This window comes from Gouania willdenowi, chromosome 2 (genome assembly GCF_900634775.1).
Source record: "Gouania willdenowi chromosome 2, fGouWil2.1, whole genome shotgun sequence".
Lineage (NCBI taxonomy): Eukaryota > Metazoa > Chordata > Actinopteri > Blenniiformes > Gobiesocidae > Gouania > Gouania willdenowi.
Window position 1 is genome coordinate 8,550,107 of NC_041045.1, and position 12,662 is coordinate 8,562,768.

Below are 12,662 nucleotides of genomic sequence, written 5' to 3' on the forward strand. Positions count from 1 at the left end.
GGAATTATTCACTAATTTACCAATTTTTAAACGGTTTGATTTTTTTTCTCCCTCATATATAGTGATGACATATTTGTAAAAAATGTCATTTTTACCACTTAAAAACTAAATATAAGTAGATAAGTATAGTAACTGTTTAAAGTAGGATAGGCTGCATCATTTTGTTTAAAAGAAATTTGCATGAATAAATGTGACATTTTGTTATTTTGCACAAGGAAAAATTACTGATACCAAAGTGATCATCAAATACTACTCTGTGGTATTATCGTGAAGGTTTTTCACGTGGGAAATGTTCCCCCAGTTACTGCTTTGACCTGCTAAGCCAGTGTGGAGTTGATAAAGATCGACAGAATCTCTCCGACGCACTGACCACATGCCGTCCTCTTCATCCTCTTCCTCGTTGCACAGTCACGCCTCGTGCAGCGTGAGCTCTGTGTGAATCCCACGATGACAGAGGAAGAAAGCCAACGCACGCCTGCATCGTCACAGAAACCAAAAACAATGTGAGAGAAACGTGCTCCAGTCAAATTTTTTGTTATTTATTCAAATGGCATTTTTATTTCCTTCATCCAACATTCGTTCCCACACCTCCATCTGCCGTACCCGACGTCTCAGTTCTCGATGGCGCACGTTTGTTCGCTCCGCTCCCTCCGCAGCTGCTTGCTCGGCCGTTCCCCACCGCCTCCCCGTCTCAGATTGATGGCTCCCGCTCCCTCTCCCAGATGTGGCCGCTCACTGCCTCCATGGTTATTCTGTTTGAGAAAGTGAGTTAATTAGAGGCAGCGACTGCAGCATGGTGTGTTTGTATGTGCAGAGGCTCCATCTGCACGCTAGGCTAATAAATGCAATGAATGAAGATGGCTTGTATCTCTGTCTAGGCCTGAGAGTGACCTTTCTCTCTATATATGTATTTTATGCTGTCAATAGCAGCCTTACTTATCTGCTGGTGAGAAAACACACACGCGTCTTGTTTTCTCTCCTGTATCTCCCTCATTCTTTCATTGCAGTCCAGCACACTGATGCTGCTGATAGGAAAACCCACCAGCAGCATCATTCACGCAGCTCTAGTCTGACTCCAGCCGCAATAAAATACACTATTCCTCTTAAGATGCCCTCAGACATGGCAGTTGTTCTGCCTTTTTATTATATTTTTTCAGATAAAAAGCAATATTTAGACTCATAAAGCGAAAACTGAAAAACAAACTAGTCTTTCCAGCTTTCGTGGCTGCAGAGTTTACACGGCGCCATCTAATGAAAGTTTAGTACCTGGGTTGGCCACCTTTTATCACAGCGGGGCCACAAAAATGTATTTGTTTGATCGGAGGGTCACATGATCAACATTCATGTCAGCATTTAGTAAAATGAGCAATCTGAGCATTAACACAGGAAAGAACAGAGTTTTTATAGTCATTTTATGTGTTTTTCTCTCATTCTGTGTATGTTTGTTGTTGTCTTACTCGTTGTGAGGCATTTTGTGCATTTCTGTAGTCCTTTTGTGTATTTTTCCTGTAAAATATATTTTTTGGAGTCATTTTGTGTATGTGTGCTATCATTTTGCATTCTTTGGAGTCATTTTTATGCATTTCTGTTGTTGTTTTTCTTGTTTGTGAGTACTGCGGGTTTGCAGAGTGATTCTAGTCTTTTGGTGTAGTAATTTTGTGGATTACTGTTGTCGTTTGGTTCATTTTCGAAGTATTATCCTTGTTTTTCTCTTGTCTTTCTGTATTTTAATGTATTCTTGTTCTTGTTTGTACTTTTCTGTCATTTTGCACATTTGCTTTGTGGGCCGTATAAAATTAGACCGAGGGTCGAATCTGGCCCCCGGGCCGTCAGTTGCTTATGTGATCAAGTCGCTGATCACAGTTACTACACCTGCCTGGTTTCATTTGCAGAAATAGATGCGGCTAACCAAGCGTTCGATGCTAATTACAGGCCGACCAAAGAGCTGTTCACACTCTGAAATCATTACACCTGACCAGAACATTAAAGGCATCATCCGACAAGCAGACATTCTGCTCCTTTGAATCAGGGTCAGGTAAAAGGGATATGTCTAATTCCCAGTGTCTCTGCAAGTCTTCTGCACTTCCCCTCCAGTGCCCACAGAAGTGGGAAGAATACTCAATCGCTGCATCTAATGAAGCACCACTCTCCCACAAAATGGCACTCCAGGATATCCTGTTTTTGCCGGATCTGCTAATTGGGCGCAGACGGGCTTGGTCAGTAAGCCCTGCAGTGGGTTTCAGTCCAGAGTGGACTGGGGGAGAGTCCATGACCAAGTCCACATTTTACTCCATCTCTTAATCACCAGATAAGGAAAAGAGGAGTTTTTTTTGTCCTCTTGTGAGAAAAAAAGGACCAAAGTACCTGCCATGCCTTCATTAGCTGCCCTTTCTGTGCCGGGGATGATGAAACCCAGGTCTGAATTTACTAATGAGAAATCAATGAGTTCACAGCAAGCACCTCGAGGCTGCCCTGCTCCTGCAGTGTCATTCTTTGATTTCACACACACACACACACACGCCTTCTTTTCCTTACCGTTGTGCGATGCTTTCCCAACATATTTCTCTGATTATCCTGTTATGTCCACAGACATCTGATGTCTTCTTTAAAACCAAAGAATCATAGCGGCTTGTTTACTTTCTGGCTGGTTTCTGCAACAAATTGACAAGTGTGATGATCAAAACCAAATGCACATATAGGAACATTTTTGGACCAAACTAACATGTGTAATGATGCTTTTTGAAATACGTTTCAGTTTTTTTGCATGCTAATGCACTCTACAAACTTTTAAAAGTTGGCTTCTGCAACAGTTGTGCAGGAGAAAGCTTCTAATTGCCACAGGTTGGTGACAAAATCATACCTGGCCTGTATTTACACTTCATGCTGCAACGCCATCTGCATGCTACCTCCCTGAGGGATGTTAATTATGCATAATGTGACACTCAGATGTTGATACACTTTTTTGTTTTTTTTTTTTCTCCCCTTTCTCCCTCCTCTAGGTAAGCAAAGAAACTTCCTTCTCTCATTCCATTGTGGTTGCAGATGGACACCTGCAACAGTCACGAGTAACGTATGACTCGTTTGTTGTCCTTAATGTAAAAATGGAAGAGTTAATACAATGATCCCTCTCAGTAATATGTCACTAATAAATACATTGGATTGTACGTTCGTAATTCAAAGCTTTATGTCTGGTAACGAAACGGCGTCACCTGACAATTCCCCTTTGTGCCACTAGAGGTTGTTGGGGATCATTTATGATGTTTGTGAGTAAAAAGTCGTCAGTAAACGATACATTGTGATGCTTTTACATCATGTGTCAAACTAAAGGCCTGGGGGCCAAATCTGGCCCTTTGGAGCATGCAATTTGGCCTGTAAGAGAACGTAAAAATGACAAAAGCATGAATCATTGTGTAAATAAAACTCAACATTATTTGCAGGTGCTCACAGTTTTATATCACATAATTACAGTCATTTTTAATGTTAGCCTGTTGAAAAAATTCAAATGTATTACAAACTCCTTCAATTTTACTCAAATTATTACATAATATTTGCCTTCATTAAATAGAAATTGGTCACAAAATCAGTTTCCTACATAATTTGTATTTTATGTATACATAGCAGTCTAAATTATGGCACAATAATGTTGTTTTCCTGCTTAAATCTGTGGCCCTCAACATTTTTAATTTTTAAATTTAAAACCCTGCATTTTTCACAAAATAAATCCTAAATTACGCAAAAAGTGGTCACAAAATAAAGTTAGAATCCTGCAGTTGTCATTTATTGCTTTAGGTGCCTGACTTACTGTATATAATAGCATTTATATGTGGAATTATTATATTATTCCCACCTAAATTGTGTGGCCATCTTTAGATTAAACTATTCTGTATTATTTACACCCCTGCCCTACATGACTGTGCCAATAAACCTTGATTTTTATGTAGAAACAATTATTGAACCTGGCAACAATTTCCCTGACGCAAGTTTTATGGTCCATTTCATTCTTGATCTGCATTTCTTATTTTCTGTTTTTTTCTCCAAAAAAAAACATGTTTTTCTCTGCTAAAGAGCATGTTTTGCTAGCAAACATAAAAAGTGCCACATGCAGGCCTGCCGTCTTTATTACAGTGTTTTGATCATTTGATCTATCCTGCACTGCAAAGGTTTTTTTCTTTTTCATTTTTTCTTGAGTTGAGCTCATGGATGCCAGAAGTGTCCCATGGAGCAGAAAGGCAAAAGCTTGCTTGAGTTTGATTTTTTCAGTTGAATACAGAAAGTGAAAGCGAGCCTCAAAGTGTTTATCACAGGATGTTTCCGAAAATTCACAATAATCATAATAAAATTGTTATTTTCCACCTTCGTTTAACTGTTACTACTTGATCCTCTAAGACAGGGGTGTCAAGTTCATTTCAGTTCAGGAGCCAAATATGGAGCAATTAAATTTTATGCAGGAAAATGAGTAATTTCAACATTATTGTGCCCTAGTTTGCACTTCTACGTATCCGTAAAATACAAAATAGGAAGGAAACTGACAATATCCAAGCAATAAGTGACAAATATCAGTCCCAAAAGGATCTTTACTTTATATTTCCTAGATTATGTAACCAATTTCTGCTAAATTAAGGAATATATTCTGTAATAGTTTCAGGAAAATTGAAGGATTTTGTCAGAATTTGTTGTTTTTTTCAACAGTTTAACATTAAAAATGACTGTAGTCATATGACATAAGCACCGGGAAAACTCTGAGCACCTGCAAATAGTGTTGAGTTTGATTAACACAGTGATTCATGTTTTCACTGTCATTTTAACTTTCTCCTGCAGGCCAAATTTGATGCTCCATAGGGCCTGATTTGGCCCCCGGGCCAGGAGTTTTTAACACCTCTTACAATTTGAGGTAGAATTGACCAATAATCACATTGGTGACTTAATAATACAGAACTCCTCATTGGCTTACTTATACTGTTTTGATATAGTAATCTTAAACTCTTTGTATTCATGGAATCAGAGTCACATATCCAGGTTTTTCTTTTTTATGTAAAATAGCGAGGATGAAGGTCCCATATCTGTTTTTGTTGCTACTTTGAAGAATGAGAGTACAATGGTGCCGACTGCTTGTGTTTCCATTACAAAGTGTATTTCTTCACAAAAAGATTAGCTTCACAAATAAAAAAAAAGGGGGAAATCATCAGCCATCAGAGCAGTGAGGGATTAGTGACGAACCTCCTAATTATCCCTGAAGAAGTTGTTCCCTTTGTCAAACAGCTATCATTCCTACCAGACACTGATAGAAAAGCAGGTAAAAACTGAATTTCATGTGACAATTCCTCACACTTCTCTGTGCGCCACAGATAAGAGTGAGAAAATGAGATGAGCACCCCCCCCCCACATTCTCCCTGTGTTTTTGTCAGCAATTAATTAATACCTGCCAAACATCTCAACCCTGCTGCCGCTTTTCGTTTTGGGCTAATTACTGAGCCATGTGACTCCATTAATGTTTGCATATGCACACTCCCGGGTCCCCCGCGCACCATTTTGTGCCCGTTTCCCTGCTCGCTTGCAGAAGGTTACATGGAGCCACACACAGCTGTGCTGCAGTTGATCTGGAGGTGATTAGCAGTGCTGCCTCTCTGCATTCTGCTGTCATCAAGGGTTCAGCTTGATGACACTGAGGCCGCCATCATTACGCTATTACAGCAATTTACCCCTCTGCCATCTATTTATTTGATCCCTCTGTTTGAAAAAAGAAACCTTTGTCTTCATTTTACTTTTACAAGAACACTTTATTGCTATATTAAAGTGTATTTTTCTTCATATTCCTATTGAGGTAAAACAAAATCAAACCCAGAGTTGAGGCTGCAACAGCGAATCGATAAAATCAATAAAAATTGACTATTAAAAGCGTTGGCAACGAATTTCATTCCCGATTTGTTGTGTTGTGCGTTATATGTGTCACTGACCATGACACAGAGCTGTTTGAGCCGTGCATTCTCGCCACAAGTGTTTGTGCTAGCACCACGAGTGTTTGTGCTAGCACCACGAGTGTTTGTTTCCACACCACGAGTGTTTGTGCGCGCACCACGAGTGATTGCGTGCGCGCACCACGAGTGTTTGCGTACGCGCACCACGAGTGTTTGCGTGCGCGCACCACGAGTGTTTGCGTGCGCGCACCACGAGTGTTTGCGTACGCGCACCACGAGTGTTTGTGTGCGGACATGGCTTAAACTGCAGAGTGACTTATTCGTGCATTTTTCAGCAAGTCTGCAGTGCATTTTTCAGCAAGTCTGCAGTATTTTGTGTGTAAGAAATCTTGAGAAAATGCAGTAAAGTAGAGCTGATGGACATTCTTTCGTCAATAGCTAACCACTATTGAGGAAAAGAGGCATGCTATTGTCTTACAAGTAGCATGCGACTTATAGCCCGAAGTGACTTATTTGTAGATATTTTCAAGGAATTGGTACATTTCTCTGAAAGTGAGCAATATAAGAGAAAATATGGTACTGTAACAGAAGCATGTAATATCTGTTATTTTTAACTGATTTGTTTAACAGTGATGCTATTGTTATTATGGGAGTGTTAAGTTCTCAGTTGGTAATAATCAAAACTTCAGCATAAGTGGTGTCAAGAGTAACCACGTTGTGCTTGTATAATGAATAAATGGTTGTTGTTTCTTGTAATAAGCATCTTACATCTCACCTGTTCAGTAATACATTGAAATATCTGCACCGAGCTAGACACGTGGTATTGCAATGTTTTTATACTCGTACAACAAATGGATTCTTTTTTTCCAATATGAAGTCTTCCAAGCATCCCGCTGAAAAATCCAGCCACTTTGTTGCAGCTAAGTTTCCCACGGTTGAGTGACTTCTCTGTATTTATTTTTTACACATTGTATTTTCCTCCTGCTTCAGCGCTCATTGTCATCCCCTCAAATACCTCAGGCTGTGAAAAAGGTTTAGATGATCTCTCTTTTTTCAGTTCTATCAGAGATATACACTTTAATGCACAATTTCTCCCATCGTACACGGCTCAAATATAACGCGACTGCCAGTCGGTGATCTGTCAACAGATTTGGTGTGCGCAGAAATATTGTCAACCATCAAATGTTGACATTTTTTGGTCCCAAGAGGATAAAAAAAACACCCACACCCCTAAATAAATGCTTTCATAATGTACCCCACAGTTTGCTAGAAACTCCCAAGAGTTAAAGCAAAGCTGCAAATTCAAGGACTTCTTTAAGTACACCTTCAAGGTCATGCACAGGCCAATGACTTTTACTCGATGCGGGACGTTTTCCAAATGGCCAATTCCAATAAACTCCACGAGCGCTGACCCATCTCCTCTATAATTTGAATTTTTTTTAGTATGACTTTATTAGGAGGGTTTGACTGTAGGCACAATGTTGTCTTTGAATCCACAGTGGAACAAGAAAACGAGAACTACTCAACTACTTACATCTTCCTTCAAGAACAGTGCTTTCTTTTTTTTTTTCATTGTACACTTGTATATCATGAATCCAGAGCAGAGGTCACGATCCTCCAATAAACCAATCCCACATTTCAACTATGCGTGCGCGAGGTCAAAATTCACTACTGTGTTGTGTTTACATTCTGCCAGACGCGTTTCTAATCCCCACAACCATGAAAAACTATCATGCACTGTGAATATTAGAGATTTGTAATCCACAGATTCTATTGGATATACAGTGGGGCAAAAAAAAGTATTTAGTAAGCCACCAAAGTTCTCCCACTTAATAAGATGAGAGAGGCCTGTCATTTTCATCATATACCTCAACTATGAGAGACAAAAACTTATTTTCCACCATAATTTGCAAATAAATTCATTAAAAATCCTACAATGTGATTTCCTGGATTTTTCTCATATTGTCTTTTTTGCCCCACTGTAATCCCAACTGACAGAAAAACATCCGATGTGGATGAAATTTGTGTGTGTCCGTGTGTTAGCAGCAGTGGTTCATTGGTAAATCATCAGGTCCCGGAACACAGGCCACATGTTGTTCCAGCAGTAAGAGAGACACAAAAATGTCACAGTTTTTTTTTTTTTTTAAGCACCCTTTGCTAACTAAATGGACCAAAAATATCACGTGAACACAAGCAACCTATTAACCTAAATGTTTAATAAAACAATGATGAATTGGCATTAAAGAAGCACAGACAATCGCCTGTTCCGGAGCATCCGTCTCTCACTCTGAGTGACATCTGTCAAAATCTGCCATGTTTCAGCACCAAGGACAGCACCAAATCACCTCCAATCTAGCCACTTTTAACTTTTACACCCATACCATAACTCCTGTAATGAATCAGCAGCACAGCAGAAAATGAAAATGTTTTTTTGTACAAAAGAGAAGGAGAACTTTGTGTCCACATATTTCACAGCCGAGGCCTGCCTTGTCTTTCATAAGCTAATAGTAGCAGCTCATCCTGGCTTTGAACTGAACCTCTGTCTCAATGTGTCCTTCTCTTCTCTCTGTCTTTTTTTTTTAGCCATTTTCTACCGCTTTCCAAGCCAACAGAGAAACAATTTTTGCCGAAAATCACACTTTAGACATATTGCGTGAAGGCTTGGCCTGATTTTTCCCTCTCTTCCTTACTCGCGCTCAGTTTTTACATTCAGTTTTGGGTTTACAATGACATTTTCAGTGATTTCGACTCAATAAAAAACACCGTTGTCCAAATACAATACCTCAACATTTTATCAGAACACCTAGAAGCAATTGAGGTGCTGGAAAATAAATGAATGAGGTCCAATCAAACAGGCAGGATCCGGCCCAAATTAGGCTCTGGCAGTAATTTAATAGAATATTTCTTCCACCAATATCTCTGCTCTGCCGTGTGAGTGCAAAACCACAATCTGCACCACTTTTATTGTATTCACAGGTCATTTTAGTAAATCACCTGCAACAGATGAACAAACAGCGCTACATTTTATTTCTCTTCTTGGAAGATATGAATTGTCCGTCATGACTTTTTATAGTCGTAATGATGTTCTGTCTTGACCTTGATGTTTGCGTGCAATCCTTTCGTTCGTTCACCAAAACAGCTGTGGTTAGTGATCTAGACATCACTCTTAGTAAACATTTAAAAGTGGCATTGTTGGTTTTGATCTGAGCAGGGTTTTTATCACACTTTTCTTTTTAGTACCAGTCATGCACGCTCTCACTGACAGATACTCAGAGGCTGCTATCAATCCTTATAAAGAAGCCAGGCCTCCAAAGAGTGACAGCTTACCATCTTTTCCCCACACACTTATGAACATGACGTGTATCATTGCTCTACCTGGGGAAAGACATAGAAAGGCCCGAGCAGAGGAGTTTAATCGGATTTAGACTGAAGCAGTGATAGATGTCAACTGGAATAAAAGTGACTGTGAGTGCAGTCTCAGACCCTTTTCTGGTGCGTCTTCCCGTCGGATTCTGGAGCAGCGTAAATTTGCATGCATTTCTGATCAGAAAAGTGTTAAATTAAGTCTGTTTATTTGGCAACAGCTGTTTGCCAATTCTCTTTGAGCGTGTTCTGACCCCTTCCCAGAGTTTCAAAAGTAGAAACATAAGTGGTGTTTTCACAGTACGCTACACCCCAGATACCATGTAACATATAACGGATGTCCCCTGCGACCTAAAGCCATGTCTAGGAATCAAACACGTCAAGAAGCAGGCTCACATGCTCTGCCACCCGGCAGCCGCGCAAAGGGGAAGAAAAAAAAATCAAGGGAGGCAAGGTTCAGAGCAGGGGAAATATACTCGGCATCTTGATATCAGCATGTAGTACGTTAATTCAAAGCCAAAAGAGAGGGAGTGCTGGAATTAAAGTACCTCCCCCCCTAAGGACAAGACAGAATTCAGGTGGGAGGGAGATAGACAAAGCAAGGAGAACAAGGGGAATGAAGTAAAAAGTAGAGAAAAGTAATGCTATAGTAGAAAAGCTTTGACTACACTCATTCTTTCTTAATATAGAGCTCCTGTGGCAGAGAGACTAAGGGGACATGTGTGGAATGGCTGATGAGCCTCCTGCTGTCGTGTAGACAGACCATGATTCCTCCATATTGCCCCGAAAGGTTGTAAAAGCGTTCAACCATCAGTTTCGAGCTGACGGCTGTGAACTTTTGGCCCTGCATTGACCAATGGAATGGAGTGGGCCCACACAGCGCTCAGATGGACCCTGTAAATCTACTTTCCGGGCTCCAAAGACAGAATGACGGTGCCTACGGCGCATGCAGAGACTGTGTGTGGATCAGGGTTTATAGAGGATTTCTGTGAAACAGCAGCCCAGGCACTATTCTTACTTCATAGATCCACATTTTTTTAAAGCGATGTGTTTCTCAAATGGGGGTACGCAATGGCGCTACAGAGGGTACGTGAGAAAGTAAGAATAAAAGCATTGAAAAAATATGGGGTTTTATAATATTTATTTTCAGTTAAAAAACTGCTTCTCTCGTCTCCTTTTTCGACATGTACCAAAAAAAAAAAAAAAATGTAAAAAAAGTGAATGTAACCATGTCGGAAATAAACTGAATAAATGAAAAAATTAAAAAATAATAAATAAATGATTAAAGTACTAAATACTGTATTACCAGCAACTCACAAAAACACACAAATTAAAAGAAAAGTATACTGAATATGAAAAAGAATGGACAAACAAGAACAAAATACACAAAATGACACCAAAAACGCAGAAAATGATGATAGAAATTATCTTGATTAGAACATGAACTGAAAATACTAAAATCAAACGTGGTCCCACACCAGGTGGGAGATGACCGTAATTCATAAAAACTATAGAAATAAATCTATTAAAGCACTAAATACGGTTTCAATCCACTTGTTTACAACATTAGATTCTATAAAATGTGTTATCACTCATTCATTCCACCATTATGATCTATAGTTGCTTTTTCACAGAAAGGTGGTACTTGAGCTAAAAAGTTTGAGAATCACTATTTGAAAGAACACACTGCAACTTATGTTACTTTACACTAAAGATTTCCAATATTTCAGGTAAAAAAAAAAAAAAAAACAATAAACCCATCAGTGATTTGAAAAAAATATTTATAACAAAAGCACATTGTGTTTCACGAAGTTGATTCGACATCGACTTATGGTAAAGTTTATTTAATCATTGCTTCAAGAAACAGACTGAGAAACACAAAGTGAACTTTATTAGAAATGGTTTTCGTCAAAGAGTAACATATTTTCAAAGGAATGTGAAAGAACACCAAAGACAAATTCACTTTAAAAATAGATAAAATAGCAACAAAAAATTTATAAAAATATACCAAACAACAATAGCTGTGTTTCCGTTACTCTTGGAAATGTGCAAATTCTATGTAGCGCAATAAAAACTGGTAATGGAAAACACTCAATATCACTAATATCACAAAAAAGTTTTTACGCTTCAATGAGGCGGAATTTCAGACGTTTCGATATTGAAATGTGTCGCAAAAGCGCTATGGAAACGCTTTTTCCACAAATACACGTCACAGGTTGTGACGTACCTGGTCACATGACCACTTCTCGCCGAGAAAACATGGCGCGGTACGTGTAGACAGAAGAGGAAACTGGGACATTTCTTAGATTTTTCTGAGATTTCACAGGAGGCTCCAAAACAACGTTCAATGGAAACACGTTCAAAGCGCAATTATACTTTGTCGACATTTAGAAATATTGTTTTTTTTATTTTGCTAAAATCTGTAATGGAAAGCCAACTAGTGAATTTTACATTTTTGCTTTCAAACTTGAACTGTATCACCTCCAAAATGTAATAGAATCTTTCATGGCCTTCATGGTCAATCTTTGGTTAAAAATGGAGTCAAAATCAGTTGAGTATTTAGTACGCTGGTGAAGGAGAAACAAAATGCTTCTGGTGCCTGTGGAACAGTGATGGTGCTCAGGGAATGTGATGTCCCATCCATGCCTGTCTGCTCCCTCCTTTTCCTCTCTCCTCCCCCTGCGTCTCTCTGTTCACCCCCCACACACACCTCTCCACACCACCACCTCTCTACCTCTTCCATCACCAGCTCCTTCTGTCTTTGGCCGTCCTGTTTCTGAGAAGCGGAGGCATTCGCGCGCCAAATAATCACCGCCTTTCTTCCTTTTGCAAGGTCACGCCCTTCTTTCCCATTGTGTCGCTTCCCAAACAGCTCTCTAAAGGCTCATTTAAATCAGTTATTATTGGGCTTTAGTAAATATTCACTACAGGCGTCTGCAGCGAACCTTACCTTTTACTCCTGCTCTATAATTTACTGAGCGATTACGGCACAGTCGGATGGCGTCCTTGATGCAGAGATATGGCCGGGCTGTGAATGACCAGCTCCTCAGTCACACAAAATACACAGGAATTGTTGCCCAGCAGTGTCATCAATTCAATCAAGATGAAGGAGTTTCAACGCTACATTTCATGGTTGCGTTGCAATGGTCGATGTCAGTTATTATGGAAACCAACTGCATTATGTGGAAGGTTAGGAGGAGGCTGTTTGTCTGAAAATAACGACCCAAGTGACATCACATTTAGCAAACTACATTACTGTAGTCAATTCACTTTTATCAGAAACATTTTTCCCCTATTGACACTATGAATTTCTATCCAACCACTATGAAGCTACAGCAGAGATGGGCAGAGCGCGGGACCCTAAAAATGTGATTGTCTGATCCG

General features: G+C 39.6%; 1 protein-coding gene across 6 annotated transcripts in view; it reads left to right on the forward strand.

Moving 5' to 3' along the window:
- LOC114475571 (receptor tyrosine-protein kinase erbB-4-like) overlaps nt 1-12,662 on the forward strand; it is a 344,779-nt gene that overhangs the window by 80,632 nt on the left and 251,485 nt on the right. Inside the window, exon 1 of one of the 6 annotated variants that reach the window (XM_028466537.1) lies at nt 3,008-3,070. The exons of the other annotated variants lie outside the window; for them this stretch is intronic. The gene's annotated coding sequence lies outside the window, so the exon portion shown is untranslated. Of the gene's footprint in view, nt 1-3,007; nt 3,071-12,662 lie in introns of those variants that run through there. 6 annotated transcript variants of the gene reach the window in all.